This window comes from Mixophyes fleayi, chromosome 4 (assembly GCF_038048845.1).
Source record: "Mixophyes fleayi isolate aMixFle1 chromosome 4, aMixFle1.hap1, whole genome shotgun sequence".
In the NCBI taxonomy this organism is placed as follows: domain Eukaryota; kingdom Metazoa; phylum Chordata; class Amphibia; order Anura; family Limnodynastidae; genus Mixophyes; species Mixophyes fleayi.
Genome location: NC_134405.1, coordinates 167,498,458 through 167,520,364, shown reverse-complemented (window position 1 = coordinate 167,520,364; position 21,907 = coordinate 167,498,458). Strand labels below are relative to the sequence as shown.

General features: G+C 36.9%; 1 long non-coding RNA gene across 2 annotated transcripts in view; it reads right to left on the bottom strand.

The window, feature by feature from the left end:
* Window positions 1–9,904, bottom strand: part of LOC142152313 (uncharacterized) — a 136,546-nt gene extending 126,642 nt beyond the window's left edge. Inside the window, exon 1 of one of the 2 annotated variants that reach the window (XR_012691316.1) lies at window positions 9,770–9,904. This is a non-coding gene — a long non-coding RNA (uncharacterized LOC142152313). Of the gene's footprint in view, window positions 1–8,935; window positions 9,558–9,769 lie in introns of those variants that run through there. The other variant, XR_012691315.1, reaches the window with a different exon arrangement.
* Between the last annotated feature and the right edge of the window lie 12,003 nt (window positions 9,905–21,907).

The following is a 21,907-nucleotide window of genomic DNA, read 5'->3' as shown; positions in this document are numbered from 1 at the left end:
ATGTACTGTTGTGTAGCTAGGAGCTATATGTATTAGATAGGATTGTGTTGCTTGAGTCTTACCATTTTGTGACTACTGTGTAACTGACCTTTTAAGACTTAAGTGGATTGTTGCCATCGTTTTTCATGTCTATTATTAGTTTGAGTCCTTATTGCACATTATGGATTCTATTAGATAGAAGTTTTATGTATTAGATAGGGTCGTTATATATGTATCTCTCTGTTAATCCATATCTTGAGTATGTGTGAATATTTTTTTCTTGGCCATTACTAATAATGGTTAGTGGTTTCTCCTTCTGTCTAGCTTTGTCTCGCTACCTTGTTTATGACATAGGTCATCGTATGCGCTGTCATGCATTTGTTTTACACAATTTTTTTCTCAGTTGCTTGTTAATCCCTGCAACTTTAATCACATTGTCCGCCGACCGGAAGTGAGATACCGGAAGTGAGGTATCGCGCTTGCTGGATCCCGCCCACCTCCCGGCGATATCCTAATTATGAGGATTCTCTGCCTATTTAAGATCAGCATGGATGTATTATTTCTATCCCTTGAGAAAGTCTTTATGGAAAGGACGAAACGCGTTGGGAAGTCGTTTTGCACGCTGTTCTGGACTGGTGCATCAGTATGGTCTTACTGGCTAATTTTGCCCTGCATGCTGTTACATCTGAGCACGAGAGACTGGACAGATAAGCTGTTTTATATTGTGTTTTAGGTACGAGCATTATTATACTTAAGCTGCAGCTGAGGCTGCACTGCCTCATTTTGTATTAAATTTTTTATCACATTTCATTTGTTGTGATGGTATTATACTATATTGGCTTCTTTTTGAGTTCTAGCCAATTTGAAGTGGTGCTATCATTCTGGGAGAAGACCCTGCTGGAGTCAGGACGCTTTGGTGCAGCGATCTGCTACAGACTACACTCCATGTTAAAGGTCTATGAGCACTTATCTAAGGCGATTTGAATCTGAATTTCTGGTACGGGAATTGCACATTTGCGGATTATCCCAAAGATGTTATACATTTAATGCACTATGTTGGCGCCCCTCTCTCTCTTTTTTGTATTTTATTAGGCTGATACCTGCAGATAGGTGTCGATTGTATTGGGAGCTGCCATCTCATGTACTGAGTATACACATTTTTTGTCACTATCACTTTGTGGTTGCACATCTATAAGCGCCTGTATAGCTTAGAAATATTGGTGGGAATATATATATATATATTTTTATATATATATATATATATATATATATATATATATATATATATATATATAGACATATATATGTGTATATAAAAATCCTCCCACAAGTACATACAAGTCTAGTAGGTCCACTTGAACGCCCAATAATATTAGGGGTTAAATACATCTCAACTACTTTATCATCTTTCATAGATCATCACCTCCAACCAAAAGTAACAAAAAATACTTTTTATCCGACAGACACTGAGAATATCTTAAAAAAATTGGATGGGATTCCATTTTGGGAAGATTGCTTCCTAGTAACAGCGGACGTTATGTCCCTCTACACTATTAGAGCACATCAAAAAGGTCTTCAATCTATAGATTTTTTTGGTACCACAGATTATAACGATAACCTTAAATAATTCCTTATCGAAGGTATAAGATGTATTCTATCAAATAATTATTTCTATTTTATAGAAGAATATTACATCCAGATAACAGGCACAGCCATGGGTACCAAGTTTGCCCCGAGCTATGCCAATCTTTTACTGGCATAATGGGAGCGCCTAGTTATATGCAATATAACTAAGATCGGTGCAAGCCTGGTATCCTGGTTTAGATATATTGATGATGTCTTCTTTATTTGGAAGGGAGAGGAAGATTCTCTAAACCATATATGCGCAGATCTTAATGACAATGATTGGAATTTTGTCTTTTCATTTAATATTAGTCAAACATCTGTCATTATTTTAGATCTTGAGTCAACGGAAATGAACACCTATACCTTAATAAATAGTGAGCACCATGAGATCTGGTTGTAAAAAAAAAGTAACCTAGTACACTCTGTTTACTGCACACTGTAAGGACAAGCATAATTGCTCTGAAAAAATATCTTGTTCATTTCATGGGAATAGATTTCTTCCAGTGTAGTTGGAAGTATATAGCAAGGACTGAGATGTCCTGGATTTTTAAACTGGACTGTCTGTTCCCCAAATGTCTTTCTGAGCATCCAGACTAACTAGCACTTAAGTAATGTTCACATTTCCGCAAGAAGATGCTACAGCTGCAACAGCTGATCATATACCCCTGGCCGAATGACTACCGTGAACAAAACCAAGTTGATGATCTACTTTAAAAATCTCAGAGACAAGCTGATCAGCTATTAAAATATAGATTAATCTTGAGAACGAGTTATGGACCCCTGAGTGGAAGGTAAATGATCTATCCGTGGGATTCAGGAGTCGTCAAGGGTCCGTTAATGAAAGTGTGATCTTAAATTCGGCCATTAAGTGTAGATTCTCTCGATGTGTTCCCAAGGGGGTGGGTCATTTATTAAGGGAATGGTCATCTGCCACATTAAAATCTGCACCTACTATGAGAATAGGAGTTTCCTGAGAAGCTAGCAATTGCAATATATGTTGAAAAAATTCTCTTTAGTGAACATTTGCGGTGTAAATGTTAAGGAGTGTGTATTTATAGTCACTTATTTGAATATCTAGCAAAGTATATCGATCGTTGGGATAAATAATCATCTGAAATCGTGTATGGTAATTTCCTTCCCAACAAAATAACCACTCTCCTAAATTTGTTCTTATAGGGGGCCAAAATACAATAATGTAGCCATGAGTCACTTAGGGTTGAGTCGTCATCCAATTTCCAATGAGTCTTATGCAAGAAAATGATGTCCAGATTAAATCGTTTCAAATGTAAATTAACTTTTTTCTGGTTAACAGGGGTGTTTAATCAGTCAACATTCCAAGAGAGGACATTGAGGGATGGTGGGACAGAGGGAGCAGATGTAGTATTAGGTGGTGTGTGTGGCATGGCTAACTCGTTCTCCCACCAAGCGGCAGGGTACTCACATTTTGCCTGGTTTCACAAGAATAGACAAATAAATGAATTAAGGACTCGCTCATACACAGTATACCTATTGGGTCAGTGAGGGCAGCTGTTAATGAGGTGATCCACCTCTCATATGATTGTAAGAAAATTAAATGAAATAATCACAGCACTCAATCTCTGACAATGTCTATACCTAAATATATGGTAAATATCTAACGTACAACAGTGCATGTATCAAGATATAATAATAAAAACATATATAATCACAATTTGTGCATACAGTCCAACAAGGGATTAGTATCTCTATTAAAGCCTTGTATGGTGAGTAATCATGTAAATGTCTATGCAAAATCGCTCTTTCTAACTTGTATTGTCAACTGTAGTCTCCAGAGTTGTATGCAAATAAATAGAGATACAGACAGGACTGTTAGGCAAATCCAATCATGAGTATATATCAAGGGGTAAATACACACATACAGTGAGGTTTTATGACCCCGTCATATGCTCAATGTGTAAGGTTTCCATCTGGATTCTTGTATGCTGATCTCACAGGGTGCCACATATGATAACCAATGATATGTACTGCTCTGCTGTGTTACTTGTACCCACATCTGAAGTTGTCCCAGCTCTAATGAGGAATATGTCAGTATATAAAAGCAGGGATCCAGGTTATAAACGTAAAAACATTTATTGATAAACAAAGCAATCACTTGCTTATTCAGCGTCAAATGTCAGGTGAGGTATATGAAAAGTTTCTGCTCCTGTATTGTATACACATGTGAGTCATCCTCAGTGTGTTTCAGCATACAAAATGACATTTTCAAGAGGGTAATGCCAGTAATTAATCGGTCTGTGTATTTATACTAGATCCAGTGGCCATCCTGCGCATGCGTGTCACACTCCGTGCAGCGCGCATGCGCAGCATGGACACTGCCGCACATACACATCTTCTGGGAGTTAGAGGTAGATGTCTCACTTTATATGCTTGGCACAGCCAACAAGTAGGAATATTTTGTTTAATTAAATAAAATGCAAATCGTTATTCTAATTATACCAGATGTTTTCTTTATGGATAAAATGTTGTGGTGGCCTTCTTAAGTTTGGAAAAATGGCCAGTACTTAAGTATCTATATGCCAATAAAAAATATTTCTTAAAAATATAAATATGACACCTACATAATAAAAATATAAGCATGTTATAAAGGTAATATAAAAGATATATCAAATTAAAAATCTATAAAACTTTTATAAAAATAGATCTTATATGGACATGTTGACTATTATACTGTAGATAAAATAGATATGTTTTCTACTCATTGTTTGCTTTCTATTAATTGAGTGCTTATCTAATTACTGTTGAGAAGATATTAAGTACAACCTTTTATATTAGGTTTATAAAATAGAGATACACCATTACGAATTGATTATTGGATACTGCTATATCAAAGTCTAAAATGTAAACAACATCATTGTAGATGGGGTTTTTCAATCTTAGAGACAGCATATAGGATATATGTTTGAATTAGAATATATGATCACAAAAGATGTGTCATATGTTACACTTCTTTTACATGTTGTTATTTATACCTGTGTTTCTGTGTATTTTTTATATCCTTATCTGTCACAATCCTTTATTTGTCCTTACAAATGATCAATGGTATTTCCCAATCTACATTGAGCCCCCTAGGTGCTAATTTTTTCATATTAAAAATCCAGTCTGCCTCTTCTTTATTGATATTTCTTTAAAAGTCTCCCCCTCTCCAATTGTGTGTGACCTGTTTAATGGCCATGAATTTAAGATCCTTAAGTTCCTTATTATGTGATTGAGCAAAATGATGTGATACAATATGTAATCAATGTCTCTTCTGTATGTTTGTAAGACGCTCAGTTATTGTTACTTTAAATTTTCTGGTAGTCCTACCTATATAGTGTTTTTTACATGAACATTTCAATAAATAGATTACATTTGTTGAATCACATGTTAAGAATTGTTTGATATTACAAGAGAATAGAACCCCACAATAAAGCTGAGAATGACTGTAAAACGAAGAGTCGACCCCAGTCTCTCCAGTACCACAGTCATTTTATCACCTGATCTCGATCTCAAATGAAACCATAACAGACATGTCCAAATATTCTTCAAACAACATTTTCTTTTTTCCTTAACCAACCATAAACAAAGGTAGAACCCGAACTTAAAGTCGGGATGTACCCAAGAGAAAGTCAACATTAAAATTGTATATATAATTGGGAAGATACATCTAACTGTAAACATAAATTATAACGTGAACAATCTGAATGTAGTGGGATTTTTTTTTTTGTTAACTAGAATGTCATGGTCTTGGAAGAGCGATATTGACAGTGATTGGGTAACAGTCTATCCTAAGTAGGTGATCTCTGAGGAGGCGAAAACTGAATGAAATAATGTGTTGCCTCGGCCGGGTCATCAAATATCATAGTTTAACCCATTTTTGGTCACTTTGAGTTTGGCAGGGATTAAGTTATCAATCAAGTGTTTACACGCTAATGCAACTCTTTGCATTTTTGAGATACAAGTACTGAGAAATCCTAAAAAATAAGTACTTTGTGACCTTCAACCACCAGCCTCTGACTCTTTTTGTTGCCCCCCAGAATGGTCTCCTTGGCCCAGAAATCCAGAAATGTTGCTATGACCGGTCTAGGCCTAGATCGCTCACCTTCCCGCTCTTGACCTATTCTATGAGCCATTTCAATCTGAGGCTTATCCATGGTCTGCTCTAGATCCAAAGCCATTGGCAACGTAACACTAAGGAACTGGATAAGATGAGGCTCCTTAATGGATTCTGTGATTTCTATGAATCATAGATTATTTATCCAGTTCCTGTTCTCCAAGTCATCTACTTTGTCAGTCAGTAGTTGCAAAGTTTTAGATTGTTTCTCCACAATATTGTGGAGAATAAGTACAGTATCTTGTATGTCACCAATCCTTTGCTCAACAGCAGCAATATGGGTAGTATTTGCCGCTAGTCTGGCCAAAGTGCTGTCAATTGAGCTACATAAATCCTAAAACTTTTTCTCAACCTGGAGTATCCCCATAGTGGAGAATTTAACTGCAGATATGGAGGGTGATGCAACAGGGGCAGAGTCTGTTGCAGGCATACTGACTTCCAATATGCCGGATATACAGGGTGATTCAAAAGTCGCAGTACACCCTTTTATTTCAAAAACTCTACAGGAATTGGGCCGATTGGCCGATTTCAAGATGGCGCCCATGTTTGGTACATACCGTAAAAGATAGACCACGTCACCCATACCTTACTGGAGTATTCAGGTTTCCCAATTTCCTGTATAGTTTTTGAAATAAAAGGGTGTACTGCGACTTTTGAATCACCCTGTAGATGGCCTGGGTGGAGAGGAGGGAGGAGGGCAGCACAGCTATTCTGTGTTTAACCATGGCTGATGGCTGAGACTTAGGAATGACTGGTTTTTGTTTATGTAGAAATTTGTTCATCAGAGGGACACGTAGAATCTGGATAAATTGGGGGGGGGGGCTGCTACAATCAGAGCAGTGTTTCTAGGTTGTCACACTAAAGAGAAACAGTGATATCTACCCTAGAGAAGAAAAGCAGTTACACTGTGTATGATTCAAAACCAGAGATTGACAATATATGAAAATACAAAATGTTTAAGGAGTATTATCAATATGTGATGTCTGGAAACAAAGATATTATCAAATGTTAAAGACTCATATTGAATTCTTATTGCAAAAAAGCAGGGAAATAGTTAATAGTGGTTTGCAAGAGTTAACACCTAACACCTCTATATGCACACTCCAATTATATAAATGCTAATACATATGCGAAAGAGGGAGCCTTTTCAACAGGACAACATCTATAAGTAAGCTGAAATTTTAGAAATATTCTAGCTATGTGCAAAAAGTATATATCATTAGCGTATGAGAACTAATCACAATGTGGCAATACAATGAGACCACTAGATGGCACTTGTGTTCAAGTAAACCATATACAGAAATACACAAGCATTAATATGAATACATGTTTGCACTCTGGGATTCTGATAGCTTATGTCGTAAAATGATAAGAAAAATAACAAATATATAGGTATTTCCAATATAGCCACTTTATATATATGAGAAACCAAAGCAAGTCGCCAAATAAAAGCAGTTGTGAATAGTCATCCACGATGTGCCACCTCAGTAACTTTTGTCATGTGATTGCAGGAGGAATGGCAGATAGGAACAAGGCATCCTCAACACAAACATGGAGTATTTAATGAGCCATAACAGGTTACCAGGCAGAAATAGCTGATCAGTCTCTTGTCTTGATCAGAATGTCAGTCCAGGAGTCTGCCTCACTGATGGGATATAGATAATAGATCATAGGGGTATCAAGTGTTAAGACCTAAACCTGGACAGAAAAATGACAGTCAGCGCGTATCCGGCCTCAGAATCCCTCCCTAGGATCTCTCTGATATAATGTTCAATGCCTCTTTCGGGTGATAGGGCTGTCAAATGCAAAGCTGGGGGTCACAAACTAAAGGTATGAGCTGTAACTTACAGTAGGCAGCCAACAAACTGGGGTGTTTCTCTGCTTAGCAGATCTCCAAAATACAGGGTGTTTTATTGTACTCAATATGTCAGATCCCAGCTGCAATGCACCACAGGTATCCACACGTGTTAACGAGTCCACAGCGGCCAGAGATGAGAGAATCTCTTATTCAGTGCCGTAACTAGACATTTTAGTGCCCTGGGCGAGACAATGCACCGGCACCCCCCATCTAAGTGGGATTGACATTTGCCGAGTGGGTGGGGCCAACCTAATGTGGGGGTGTGGCGATGGCACTGCTTGCACCTGCCTAGTAACGGCTCTGGCCTTACAAGAAGCATTACTGAATTCTGAACATGTAAAATTGACACCAGATACATTTATTCATCACCAATGACAATACTGACATACAGTAAACAGTAAATTTAAATAGATTTACAAAGAGTGCTTTGGAGAAACCCCAACCCTTTAGCAACTGTCACTCCCCCCTCTCCCCAACGGAGAAGTAAATCAATTTAAAACAAAAAAAAAAAGGTTGTACATATCGCAAATGGTGCAAAACTGCAGAGGTCCAATCAAAAAAATCTCACTAAATTCAAACAATTATAAAGTAAAAGTGTTATTACTGCTGTGATTACAGACTATGTATGTACTGTACTATCTAATCACTAATATAGGCTTATAAATTGTGTCCCCTTAAAATCATTAAACCAAATCGAATTGTTCACATTAATAGGTTGAAAAATGCATGTAAAACAAAAATACATATTTACAATAGCAGTGCCACCATACTGAAAACATTCCACTAACATGCTGCTCCTCCTAGCTGAAGCCCTCTGTGCAGCCAGCCATTTTCTTGGGGCTCTGCTAGTTCTGTAAGGACCAATCATTATTAGGTAACAAGTACCAACCTCAGTAGTTGTTTATTGCAGTCACCGATACCGGTAAATTAGAAAGTTGTATCCGGGAGCAGGGGCAAACTCAGGATTTCAAAAGGGGGGGGTTCTAAATGTTTGTGGGGGAAGCCTATTTAACAAGCATCATGGTGGTAATTGCACCGCCAGAATACCTGTTCTGTTATTACCATCACAGGATAGAGACAACAGATTAATATAGTTTGAAAGCAATTTTTTCTTTGAATAAAACATTTTCAATGAAAGGTTTTAAAATAAATATATATATTTTTTTATTAAATTTAATCTATTTCTTTAACCTATTTTTTCCACAGTATTGTAACTGAAAGCCCTAAACACTTAGTATAGTTTACAGCTATAAAACTCCTACATATCGCTGAACTGGGGGCCCTATTTGTAAATAGGCCCCAGTGTCTCAAATCAAGTTTATAGCATACTAACAGCCACTCACCTATCAGCAGAAATGCTGTCGTCACTGTTGTGGTGGTATAAGGGGTGCCACCTCTGCTGTGTTACGCTCAGGCTGCGTCACGTGATGGGCATGAAATCACGCATGCACCTCTTTTTTTCTTGCTTATCTTATTGCGACCGCAGACAGCTTCAGCATACCGTGCAGATTCCGCTTTCAGGGTGGTTTGATTTGAATGTGAGGGGGTTCTGGACAACTGTAAAATACCCCTAAGTGCCACATGGCACACATATGTAATGAGATACACACAAAGGGGAGGAAAATAAGGGGACACAATGTAGAAATATACATATAAGCACAAGGGGGGTCAGAGAAACACACATGGGGAGACACAGGCACACAAATGGAAAGGCAGACATGGACATAAACACACAAAGGGAAGAGCTATGCACACATAAACAGGTGCGGGCACACAAATACATAGGGAGAAAGAGGGATATACATGCAAATTTGGATAAAGAGATAACACAACCAGGGATAGAGGAAGCTGATACAGACAGACACACTAGGAGGGGGGAGTGGCATGATACACTGATACACAGTACACACAAACATGGGGGGAGACAGGAGTCAGGACTGGGCTGCTGAAAAGTTTGAAAGAGGACAGGCACCTGCTTCTCTGAGTAGTGTATCTGCTCTATATACTAGCAAACATGGATGAAAGTATAAAGGAAGGGGGAACCCCTTACCATTTCAAAATATCCCTTATAACCTAAGTTCTACCTTTCTTTACTCCCCCCTCCCCCCTCTCATTTAGTTTATCCCCATTTCCGTTCCTCTGTCTCTTCTTCTTACATAGCAATTACTTTCACTTACCTCTTGCTGTTTCCTGTAGTGTGTGGCAGCCACAATCTCCTTTCTTCTGTTCCTGCAGGGCTGTCAGTAGGATCCCTGAGCTGCAGTAATAGGCTGCACGGACCCTAAGGTCATGATGATTTCTGGCTCCGCCCACTTTTTTTAAATAATGATTTTAAAAAATGCAAAAAACCTCCGATTACCGGATGTAGGGATACAAGCACAGGGGAAAGGGATTTCTGGGCAATTGAACCCAACCCCCCCCTTGAGTGAGCGCCAGTGGGAGGTTATAATTCATTCCCTGCTTCAGAAGCAGTCACCTAAAGCAGGAAGTTCGGCATTTGGAACACAACTTTGCGTTCCAAATGCCGAACAAGCTGCTTAAGGTGACTGCTTCTGATGCAGGGAATGAGCTGTTGCTTGTGACACCGTGTGGAGCAATTGAGCCTGGGCATAGAGGCAGGTATCGGTGGCTGCGCCACCCTGGGCTTGCGCCCTGGGTGACGGCACCGCCCGCACCTCCCTAGTTACGGCTCTGCTCTTATTCCCTGCAGCCAGGGGTGCTCAATCTTTTTCTTTACATTGAGGGAAGCTGGGGTGGGCTGGGCCGGGAGGCAGGGGGGCATCGGTCGCCCGGGCCGCTCAGTTTAACCACTGTTAGGGCCGGCCGTCCAGCCCCCCCCGGATGCACTATTACCTAATTATTACTGGCAGCCGCATCACATGACATGTGATGCGCCGCCTGAAACTTGCCAGCCCACGCCTGGAGGGAAGCACTTTGTTTTGAAAATCTGACTGTGATGATTGAATCAATAAGACTAACAAGTAAATATGACTTTGTACATATTTATAGCTAACAATAAAATGTTATTCGCCAGAGAGAAATGAAAAATGTCACCCTTAGCCGAGTCAGCCAGTTTTTGAAAAACGACTTTTCCTTGAAATGCTTGATACTACTTTGTTAACAGTAATCTCTACAGTAATTTATAACTTAAAGTTCATTGCAAAGTAACATTAAATTGCATGTTGTAAAAGCAAATGTCTTTATTCCACAAACATTATGTTTTATAGTCATGAAAATGTACCATCAGAAAAATAATATTCTTATTGCCATTTAGTTCCTGTATTGATATGGGTGCTAATAGGAAAACTTATTTTTGTATAAGTCAGAAATGCAATGAGACATTATGGGTTATATTTACTGAACTGTGGGTTTGAAAAAATGTAGATGTTGCCTATAGCAACCAATCAGATTCTAGCTGTCATTTATTTAGTACATTCTATAAAATGATAGCTAGAATCTGACTGGTTGCTATAGGCAACATCTCCAATTTTTCAAACCCGCAGTAAATATACCCCTATGAGTCACTAATGAACAATACAAAATAAGTTGGTCTTGTAAGAAAGAACTACATGTTTCGCTGCTGGTTTATTATCTCAAGCAAGGATAAGAAATGTACAATAATAATGGTTGCACAAAGTAGGCTAATTGTGCTAACTTTATTTTTATAATTTAAAAAAATAATATACATTTAGACTAATTTGATCTTTTGAAACAAAACTAAGACAGAAGAAAAATAACATGAGCAGAACATATTTCTTTAATAAAAGGCATCTTTTCAGTCAACATCTACTTACACAGGTGCTCATTCCCAACATGCAGATGTTTAGTGCGGCTATTTGTGGGATTACAGTGTGTGATAGGATTGTGACAGGCAGCTAAAATAAAAACATCACTTCAAGTTCTGTCTACAGTCATACTTGGACCACCCCCTTTACTAATTTCATATTTCTCCTAAAACATTGCTCATTTTATCATTATTTATATCTCAAACAGGTCGTTAGAATAAGAGGACATTGAATTTGTCTAAATTTACATCCGTGTGATTAATATGCAAATTATAAATTAATTACATCACCCCACTATTAAATTGTTTATCTCTTTTAGCCATAATGTATCTTAAGATAAATAATCTATACCTCATTTATGTATTTGTACCTTTTGTGCAGCAGATTTGTATGTACTAGGAATAATTGTACCTAACTATAGCCCTTAATGGGTTATAGTCTTGCTTATGTGTTAAGTTTACTAAATAATATTTAAAAGACCTATATATTTCCCATCACTTGATTGATTGTATTAGGCAGAGTTGTTAGGTATTCCATAGTTTCAACATTGACAGTATCTGTCATGAATTCAATAATTATAGAGTTAGCAGTCCTCCATCATCATTGGCATTATCTCTCATTAATTCAACAAATATATTTATTGTTACGAACATTATTGAATTCCTCATCAACCAACATCTGGGATTCTATTTTTTTTTCTGTCTATGTAAGTAAGATTCCAAACATTTATTACCCATTGGTATTGACAATATTTATTACCGAGTTGCATTACAAGAAAACACCGCGTACATACAATGAATTGGATTACTTCATCTTCAACCAACAGGATCTAACATTTCTTCCAACATCAGACAAACTAAGCAACTTTTCAAAAGTGGCATGAAATTACATAAAGAAATACCACGGTTTGGTTATTTAAGAACTCATGAACATTCGGCCATCATAAAAAGGCACTATCTATTTCACTTACCCTCTTGAAATGAGAACTTATTGACTACTCAAGTGGAGACAATTTTGGAATACAGACCCTCCTTTGTCATCAAAATATATTAGGTCTGTGTAGTTTTAAACAGTTGACTTTTCCCAATTTATCATCTTGGGTCGATACATCTAATTTTAGAACAATCTATATATATACATTTCCTGGGTCAATTTGCAAAGACTACATATTTTGCATTATTTTATTTTTGAATTGCTTAATATCTCATCCAATATAACCTACTGTTGATCAAAACTAGTTGCCATTGGTTTAGGGCTATATTGAAGAAATTTATTTTTGTTTTTGGTTTACATAACATCCTAGTGCAAATCCATTTGCCATTTATTCACAATACATACACTCCTGGAATGTTACTTAACAGAAGTGATTAGTAACTGTAACAATTACAAACTGTATCTTTATATGAGTGCATGTTTCTATATTGTTGTTTATGGGGGATACATTGGCAACCTTGTTGCTCTAAGGATACTATCAGGTTTGAGCGCGGGTTACCCTTATTTCGTTATACATACTACTATGAATACTCAGATCCACCCAGTTTTTCCCATCAGAAGGAACTGCATTTTTCACGTTTGTAATCACTGCCCATTGATATACTAAACCAGGGGTCCTCAAACTACGGCCCGTGGGCCACATGCGGCCCGCTGAGGACATTTATATGGCCCGCCGGGTGTTTATGCCGCCGCTGCCTGTCTGTCATTTTTTTTACATGATATATGCAGTGTGCATAGGAATTTGTTCATAGTGTTTGTTTTTACTATAGTCCGGCCCTCCAACGGTCTGAGGGACAGTGAACTAGCCCCCGTTTAAAAAGTTTGAGGACCCCTGTACTAAACCATACAGAAAAAAAGAATGCCAAGAAAAATATGTGGTTGACATAACAAAAGAAGACTTACTGCCATACTTTACTCATTTCCACACTTTTTCCAGTTTCTAAATTACCCTTTTAAATGGAATAACTGAATAGCTAGTAAGTATTATAAAATGTGAGTTAGACATTAATATGTACGGTTGTTATTGTATAAGATTGTAAAATATTGTTGAAATTAAATGAAATTATGTATTTTGTTTCTTTCTCCTTACAGTCTTATAATTTTCAAAAATTGTCATTTACATTTCAATAAATCACAGTTTGATTTTAAGTTAAGTTAATATTATATGACATTTAATAAACTTTTTTTTACTTTGATAGCTACTACATAACAGCCCTATATAGTAGTATCACTGTAATGTAATATTTGACAGCTCTAACACAATATATAATGTGTTGTTATATGACTATTGTTTTAAGTAGTTCATAAACTTTTAACAAGGCTTGGTACCAGAGAATAGGCATTTGCTATTAGGCTCTGCTTCTATGATGCCATCCATTCAATTGTGTGCATAATTCAGGTAGAGATTCATCAAGTGGGATTTGACCACATATAGCCATCATTTTGGAGCACATACACAGTGTAAGATCATGAAGTTGACCAGACTCAATTGGACTATGTGATCAGAGGAAAATAAATGAATTAACTTCAGTTTAGATCTGTAATGTGCATTATTGTTAGCTAGTTTATCTTTCTAGTACAATCTGTAAATGATAAAACTGTTAATAATCATTCAATCATTAAATTATCAATTCAGATAACTTGCAGTTGTATCCCAAGCACATCAATGTATTGATAACTATTCTGTCTTGTCAGTGTCAGAAGCCTTGTAAAAATGGATAAGCTACTGCTCCACCCTGTTTAAAGACATTTCAGAAACAATAAACAGCTAAATCAATTAAAATGGTTTGACATAATCAGTCTTCAGATAACCCCAGTTATATATATTTTGTAAACTACTTCAAGTAGTCTAGTTTAGTAATCCTGTAGAACCTACATGCATACAATAGGATATACATAAAAATTACATCAGGCACGGGACACGCAATCCTTTATTATGTCAAAAAATGTTGAGGTGAATATACTACATTAAACTATAAATTATATAATAAAAAAATTACTAATATAAAAATATACTAATATAAAAATACTAATATATTATATAAAAAAATGCATAAAAATATATATGAAAAAAGGGGAAAATTATAAAGAAAAAAAGACCCATACTGGATCACCATACCCAAAAATAATAAACTATATACAATGTTATCATTCCAAATCTAATATATCACGGTGTATGGCAGTAACTTACATACATAATAATTGAGTTTATATTTTATTCATTTTCATTAAATATCCAGGGATACAAGAGACATACTTGCTACTTCACATAAAAAGAAATCAATTAATCTAAAGAAACTCAAATCAATCTATATATTATTGAGTTCAGTCATGTCATTTTATCCTTGGGGCATAAGGGTCCTAAGCCTATAAATCCCATAGGTTTCCCTCCTACACAAACTATTAAATCTATCCCTTCCTCTATTTGTTACACCAATCTGTTTTATGGCTTTAATTCTCACATTCCCAATCTATCCATTCTGACATAGGAAGACATGGTTATAGAAACTATGAGTTTTGACCTGTTTGAGCATATTGCTACGATGTTCAAGAAATCGCACATGTAGTGGTCTCGTTGTTCATCCAAAATATGGCATACCACAGCCACATGTAATGAGGTACACTACATAACTAGAACGACAATCCAAAATATCATTAATTGAGAATTTGTCCTTAGACACAAAAGATACAAATTCACAACTAGTGTGATCAATGAAATTACATGTTATGTATCGATTCCATCCATATCTATAACATACTTTAGATCTCCTACCTAACCAATTGGTAGAGTTATTTTCAATATCGATTGCAGTTCTCACAAAAAATAAAAAGTGTCCTTATTAATCCCACCATCGGTGAGAGCCATATCCAACAACAATCTCATTTCATTCTGATACTGGGGGGGTAGGGTCTGAGTCCAATTTTTTATAGAAATCTGCATTACTCAATTGTCTAAGTGCCTCCTTTTTATAGTCTATCACATGCTGGATAACTAGGCCCCCTTCTCTGCTGAATTTATAATTATTTAATCATCTGACATAAGATTACTTAGGGAATTCCTCTCACTATTGGATAGATTATCACTCAATGGCTTTCCATTTACTTTCTCACATAAGGTCCCTTATATTGTAGTGGATAGAAATTTGATTTATTCTTGAGAAATCTTGCCGTGCCCCCATTGGTAACATCAAAAATTTAAACCGCTTCCCTCGGTTCCAATACTGTTGACTCCAACAATATGAATTCCAATTCTCCTATTGCTTGACTAAATCCTTTGTCTAAAATTATAGGTAAGCCAACAGAATTGGTCTTTTTCATGTCTTTCTTATTAAAATATCTTTTTCTACTGTGTCCTCAGATATTTATTGAGATCCACAAATAAATCAAACAAATTCGGTCTAGAAGCCGGAGCAAACTTGAGGCCTTTTTCCAAGAGTCTCAATTCATTAGAAGTGAGGCTTATAGGAGATAGATTAAAGACCCCCTTATTTCCTATACTATTCTCACATTTTTTGAGCAATTTATTGGCTCCTTCTCTAAAACCTCTCCCTCTAAATCTCTGTTTCTTTTGGGTGTTTGATTTGATCGCTGACAGACCTTTTGTGCATAGGTGGGTGATAACCGGTCCTGTCCTAAAAAAAAGCCCAGAGGGATTTTCATTCTTTGCACTGTGGGAGCTATCTGGAGTAATTTGGTCCCTAAATCTTGCATTTGTGGTCCTAGGTCTTGAACCCTCTCCCCCTTACATATTGGGGTCATTACCAGTATCAAGATCCCATAAACATTCAAACTTATTGGATAAATCTCTATAGGAAGTACATCTGGTTTTTCTAGAATGTAGATTATCCATAGAAAAAGGGGAATTGCCACATCTCCTATCTCGAGAACGGTTCTGATCTACACCTCTAGAGGTCTTTCTTTTACATTATTGTTTTTGTTGTTTTCCCTGATATGAGGAAGATCTATTTCTTCTATATTGGGGGTCCAGAGAAGGTTTATTATATGACCTAACTCTGTCCTGTTGATAATCGTTTTTATCCTGTATAAGTTTGTTGTCCTTCATTCTGATTAAAGGCTTCTCATAATCCTCAATTTTCTTGTGTACTCTTGTATCCCTTGCTTCAAAGCCCTCATAAGTCTCAAATTTACACAAAGTGACTGCAATTTTTCAATTTCTGTTTGAATAATGTCAATTTTGTAATTTCTATGTTTAATCAGCTGTCTCATAAGCTTTAATGAACAATCATCCAAAATAGAATTCCATTTATTACTAAAGACAGGGTCATCTCTAAAGGAAGCTGCTTTAAAAATATGCAGCCCCCTAGGGATACTTTTCTCATCCAAATATGTCTGAGGGGTTACCTGGTCCCACCAATGTCTAGTCTCTGCAATACATAAATATTCCAATTTATTAAATAATTTATGCATCTCATTTTAATTCAATACTTCTTCAGGATTGGAGGAAGATACTTGATGGGTGAGATAATCCTGTCTTCTCTTCAATCTATCTGCTACACCGTAATGACATGATTATAATGTTCAAGAAACACTAATTCCAAAATTCCTATAATATATAAAAAGTTAAAATCTTTCCTTAACCAGAGCAGCCCAGATCAATACAGTAACAACACAGGAATACAGAAAACCACCAGGCGCTAGTTAGGAAAAATAAATTAATCCAAAATCAATAATATATTGTAGCAGGATATTCAAAATGCTAAAGATAAACCTGCAGCCCTCCACACAAAACAAGTACTGTGGCTTGTTAAAGAGACGCCCAGACTAATGGGATCTTACCTCTGATGAAACCGCCCACTCAAGGGGCGGAGAAATTACGTTACAAGACGCTGGCGAGCACAGATGCACCTTTTCTTCTTTTTTCACGTATACACGTTTTTTTATTGAGATATAAGAAATTAATTGGAACTTTGATACTTTTGGCACAAAAAGTTTTCAGCTGTATTTAATCTTAAGGATCCGATGGAGGACTCATTGGAGGAAACCAGAACAAGTACCAGTCCCTGTAAGGTACAATAACTGTCTATTTACTGAAGAGGAGAAGCTTTTTTGCACTGAAGAGTTCTAGGGCTCAATGTATACAATTTGTTACTGCTGGATATACTCTTATAGAAGTCGCACTGTGTGGATATTTTCTTGTACCTAGCGACCCATTCCTGGACATTCCCCTACACTGTATGCTGCTATTATTGGACTTTTGGGCCTTTACAGCTGTCACAACAAGTGCCTTATTTGTTATTATGCTGCTATTCAATGGCTCGCTGAGTGTGTTATAATTTTAATCTCTTACATGGAATAAATATGCTATTTTATAGATTTACCAGCGCTGCCACTTGTAGTTTTTTTTTTCTATTTTCATTTGTATAACAAGCCCCAGTACTTGTTTTGTGTGGAGGGCTGCAGGTTTATCTTTAGCATTTTTTAATATCCTGCTACAATATATTATTGATTTTGGATTAATTTATTTTTCCTAACTAGCGCCTGGTGTTTTTTTCTATTCCTAGTTTAGGGATTACACTCCAATTGCACAAAAGGGTATAAGGCATCACCAAAATACTGCTTAATCATACCTTAATGGTTATTAATAAAAAATAAAAATAAAATGCAGAGCTAATTTTCTTCCACATTCCCGTCCACAGCATTGAATCCGTTTGTAAGATTCCCTGATCATAGTACATATGCACATCTTACATAGTTCCGAAACTTTAAAGAGGTGTAAGATATACATACCATTTGTTGCGTTCATGAACCCAAACTTTCATCGGGATTCTCTGATGCAAAATATCATGAAACGCGGCTTAAGATACACAGCTACAAACAACAAAAATCAATAAAGCAGCCCAACTAAATTAATATATAGGATGGAAGAAATCATTCTGCAATCAAATTGGAAGAATTGTAACTGTATTATGTGAGAAAGTAAATTATCATCATTATCATCATTACCATTTATTTATATAGCGCCACTGATTCCGCAGCACTGTACAGAGAACTCACTCCCATCAGGCCCTGCCCCATTGGAGCTTACAGTCTAAATTCCCTAGCATACACACACAGACAGAGATTAGGGTCAATTTTGATAGCAGCCAATTAACCTACTAGTATGTTTTTGGAGTGTGGGAGGAAACCAGTGCACCCGGAAGAAACCCACGCAAACACGAGGAGAACATACAAATTCCACACAGATAAGGCCGTGGTCAGGAATTGAACTCATGACCCCAGTGCTGTGAGGCAGAAGTGCTAACCACTTAGCCACCATGCTTGACATCAATGTAAGAAAAAAACTAGCATATGCTTCATCATCCTCATCAGTTATTTTTATAGCGCCACTATTTCCGCAGCGCTGTACAGAGAACTCATTCACATCAGTTCCTGCCCCATTGGAGCTTACAGTCTTAATTTCCTAACATACACACATGGGCTGCGTAACCGCAGACCAGTCAGAGTGCCCATGCTGAGCCTTAGCAATAGCGAAACGTACGTCGGGGCGACGTCACGCTTGATTGAAGTCAGACCCGGAAGTGGGCGGGGCTAGCCGCGGCGTTTTGCCGCTAATGTAAACTTAACAAACTGGTAATGAGAGTCTTTCTAACAGCATATACTAGCACTACTATACCTCTTATCCCATTATAACAACTTATTGGAAGACTATATGGGGATATAATACTAGCGATCTGGCGCTGCTGTAGTGAGACCGGTACTATAGAGATCAATTGCTGTATACGAGTCTTTCAGCAACTTCTGATACCATATTAACCATTAGTGCACATAACTACTAAGCAAAGACTATTCGTAAGTCTTAGGAACTTTTACCCGAAATGTACTAGGCAGAATACTTTGAGCTACAACTCATTAGCCTAAGCAGGCATATATATATATATATATATATATATATATATATGAGAACATAAGCAACTATATACTTGGTAATCTCCTGATATATCATACGGGACTCGTGGCTCATGAATCTCTATTATGTATTAAACATACGGTACTCCTAAGGAAGACTCTCAATTGGATTAATACTGTGGGAGAATATATTAGGCAATACTGCCATCTACAGTTCACATTAAACACAACATATATATTTAGTGCTATATAAGTGATACATTGTCACGATACAGATTGTGTAAGATTCTTACTACCCTATCTGATATATATAGACGTTTCTGTGTTGTATATATTCCCACAAGAGATCCTTTATCAGTCACTTTCTCTATGGAAGTGTTATATACATTTTGACTGGCTCCACCCTAGGGTCAATTCATTTTTAAACTCTATATTTTTCAACACTACATTATTTTTATATTTCGCTTTTTTATTTGTGTGGTATACCTATATGTATCAATTTTAGCGCATACCAATAAAAACATTATGTATTAATTTATTACCTATATGTACCTGGAGTGCTTACTTAGGTCATTAATCTTTTTTCTCTTATGGACCACATGCTCATACATATGACCTTAGCACCCCCTCACACATTATAGTATATTTACGAGTGAGGTAGGGTACTATCTTGTGCGGAGCGGTTTTTCCCTTTTCCCTTTCCCCATCTCTCCATGACATCATATGGAGTAATAACCAAATATCTAAGCAACATCCTGGGATGGTATAGATGTATAGATGATGTCCTGTGTTTGTGGACAGACACCATGAAAGATCTACAACCCTTCTTGCAATATATAAATTCCAACAAACTAAATCTAAATATTACATCAACCATCAGTAGAGAGAGGGTTGAGTTTTTAGACTTAGATATCTATATCTCCAAGGACAATATAGAAACAAAGACTTTTTTAAAACTTGTCGACTGCAATTCATACATTCCAGCAGAGAGCAGTTATCACAGACAGTGGCTTTCAAATATTCCTAAAGGCCAATTCACAAGGCTTAGAAGAAATTGTTCTAGCCTAGAACAATACGACTTACAGTCAGAAATTCTAAAAGAAAGATTCCTAGAGAGGAAATATAAAAAAGACATAGTAGAGAAAGCTTACCATTGTGTAAGGAACTCCACTAGATAGAACATTTTGGTACCAAAGAATAAGACTGTCACTGAAAATGATACCATGAACGAAGGAGAGATTGTCTTTATGACAAGCTATAGCTCCAAATCAAATTCCGTAGAAAGGACAGTTAAGAAAACATTGGAAAATTCTTCTAATGGATGAAAAATTAAGAGAAATCTTAAAAAAACAAAACTTAAAAGTGAAGAGTTGAATACCTGTTGAGAGGGGGAAGTCTGGTAAAACCTGGCTAAGGGAAGATAAAAAGGCTTTTGTTACTGCAACAAATGTTGTGTTTGCAGAACAACTAGCCAGTGTAAAACAAAACCTGTTGAAAAATTTTAGTCTAACACAACCGGCATAAGATATAACATCAATGAGAGATTATCATGTGAGTCAATAAGAGTTATTTATTTCCTTGAGTACCCGTGCAGCAGACAATATGTGGGGCGAACAATTCGCAGACTCCACATGAGGATTGCCAAGCACATAAGAAACATAAAGAAGGAATTCAAGGCCCATAGTGTCTTAGAACACTATTCCTCACATCATGAACATGATCCCTCATCCATAAAATTCACAGTGATAATTAAAGTTAAGAAATCACAGAAAGGAGGGGATTATGTAAAATGGATATAAAAAGAAAAAATTAAGTGGATCTACACTTTAAAAACATTAACCCCCAATGGTCTAAATATAGACTTTGATTTAGGGACATTTTTATAATTCACAAAATCAAACATCATGAATACTTGAGTACAAAACTTATCACCAATTGTAAAGCAATGGGTATGATGTATGGCCATGTTGTTATCAGCAAGTATCAGTGATGTATCTATAACATCTCCATGGAAAAGTAATTCAGGGGTTGAATTCCACCTTCACAGGGAACACTAAGTAGTTAAGTGAATTAAGCTATCATTGTTATTTCAGGGGTTACCTGAGGGAAAACACCTGGGGAGGTAGGGGAGGGGGCTGGATAGTGTAAGCAGCCCACCAATTGAGACCTTTTGCAACTGCCCTGGCCAGGCAGATCCCAAGGTGGGATTAGGAGGGGATAAAAGAGGTTACCCTGGGAGCTGGACATGTGTGACTAACTTTTGGCCATGAGGTGATGCTCTGCCAGAGATGCGCTGTGGAACATATCTCACTGGATTTATTTGAACTGATTTACTCATTTGTAGTACGGGGGCCATGCTGTATTTAATGATGTTCTGCAGAATAAATCATCCTTCTATTTTTCCCTTAATACCGTGTCCGAGTGATTTGGGAACCATGCATCTTCACATTTGGTGGCAAGCGGTGGGATCACTCAGTGACAAGCACGGAATTGAAAAGGCACAGCAGAATGGAGACAGCAGCACAAACATACAGAAACACCAAGAAAGGAATCCTGCAGGAAATTTGTCAGGCAAGAAAAAGTGAAATCAATTCAACGGATACCAGGGTGTCCCTAATCGAAAAATTGGTTCAGTGGGATGTAGAAAACCCTGGTGAGGAGGAGGAAGAG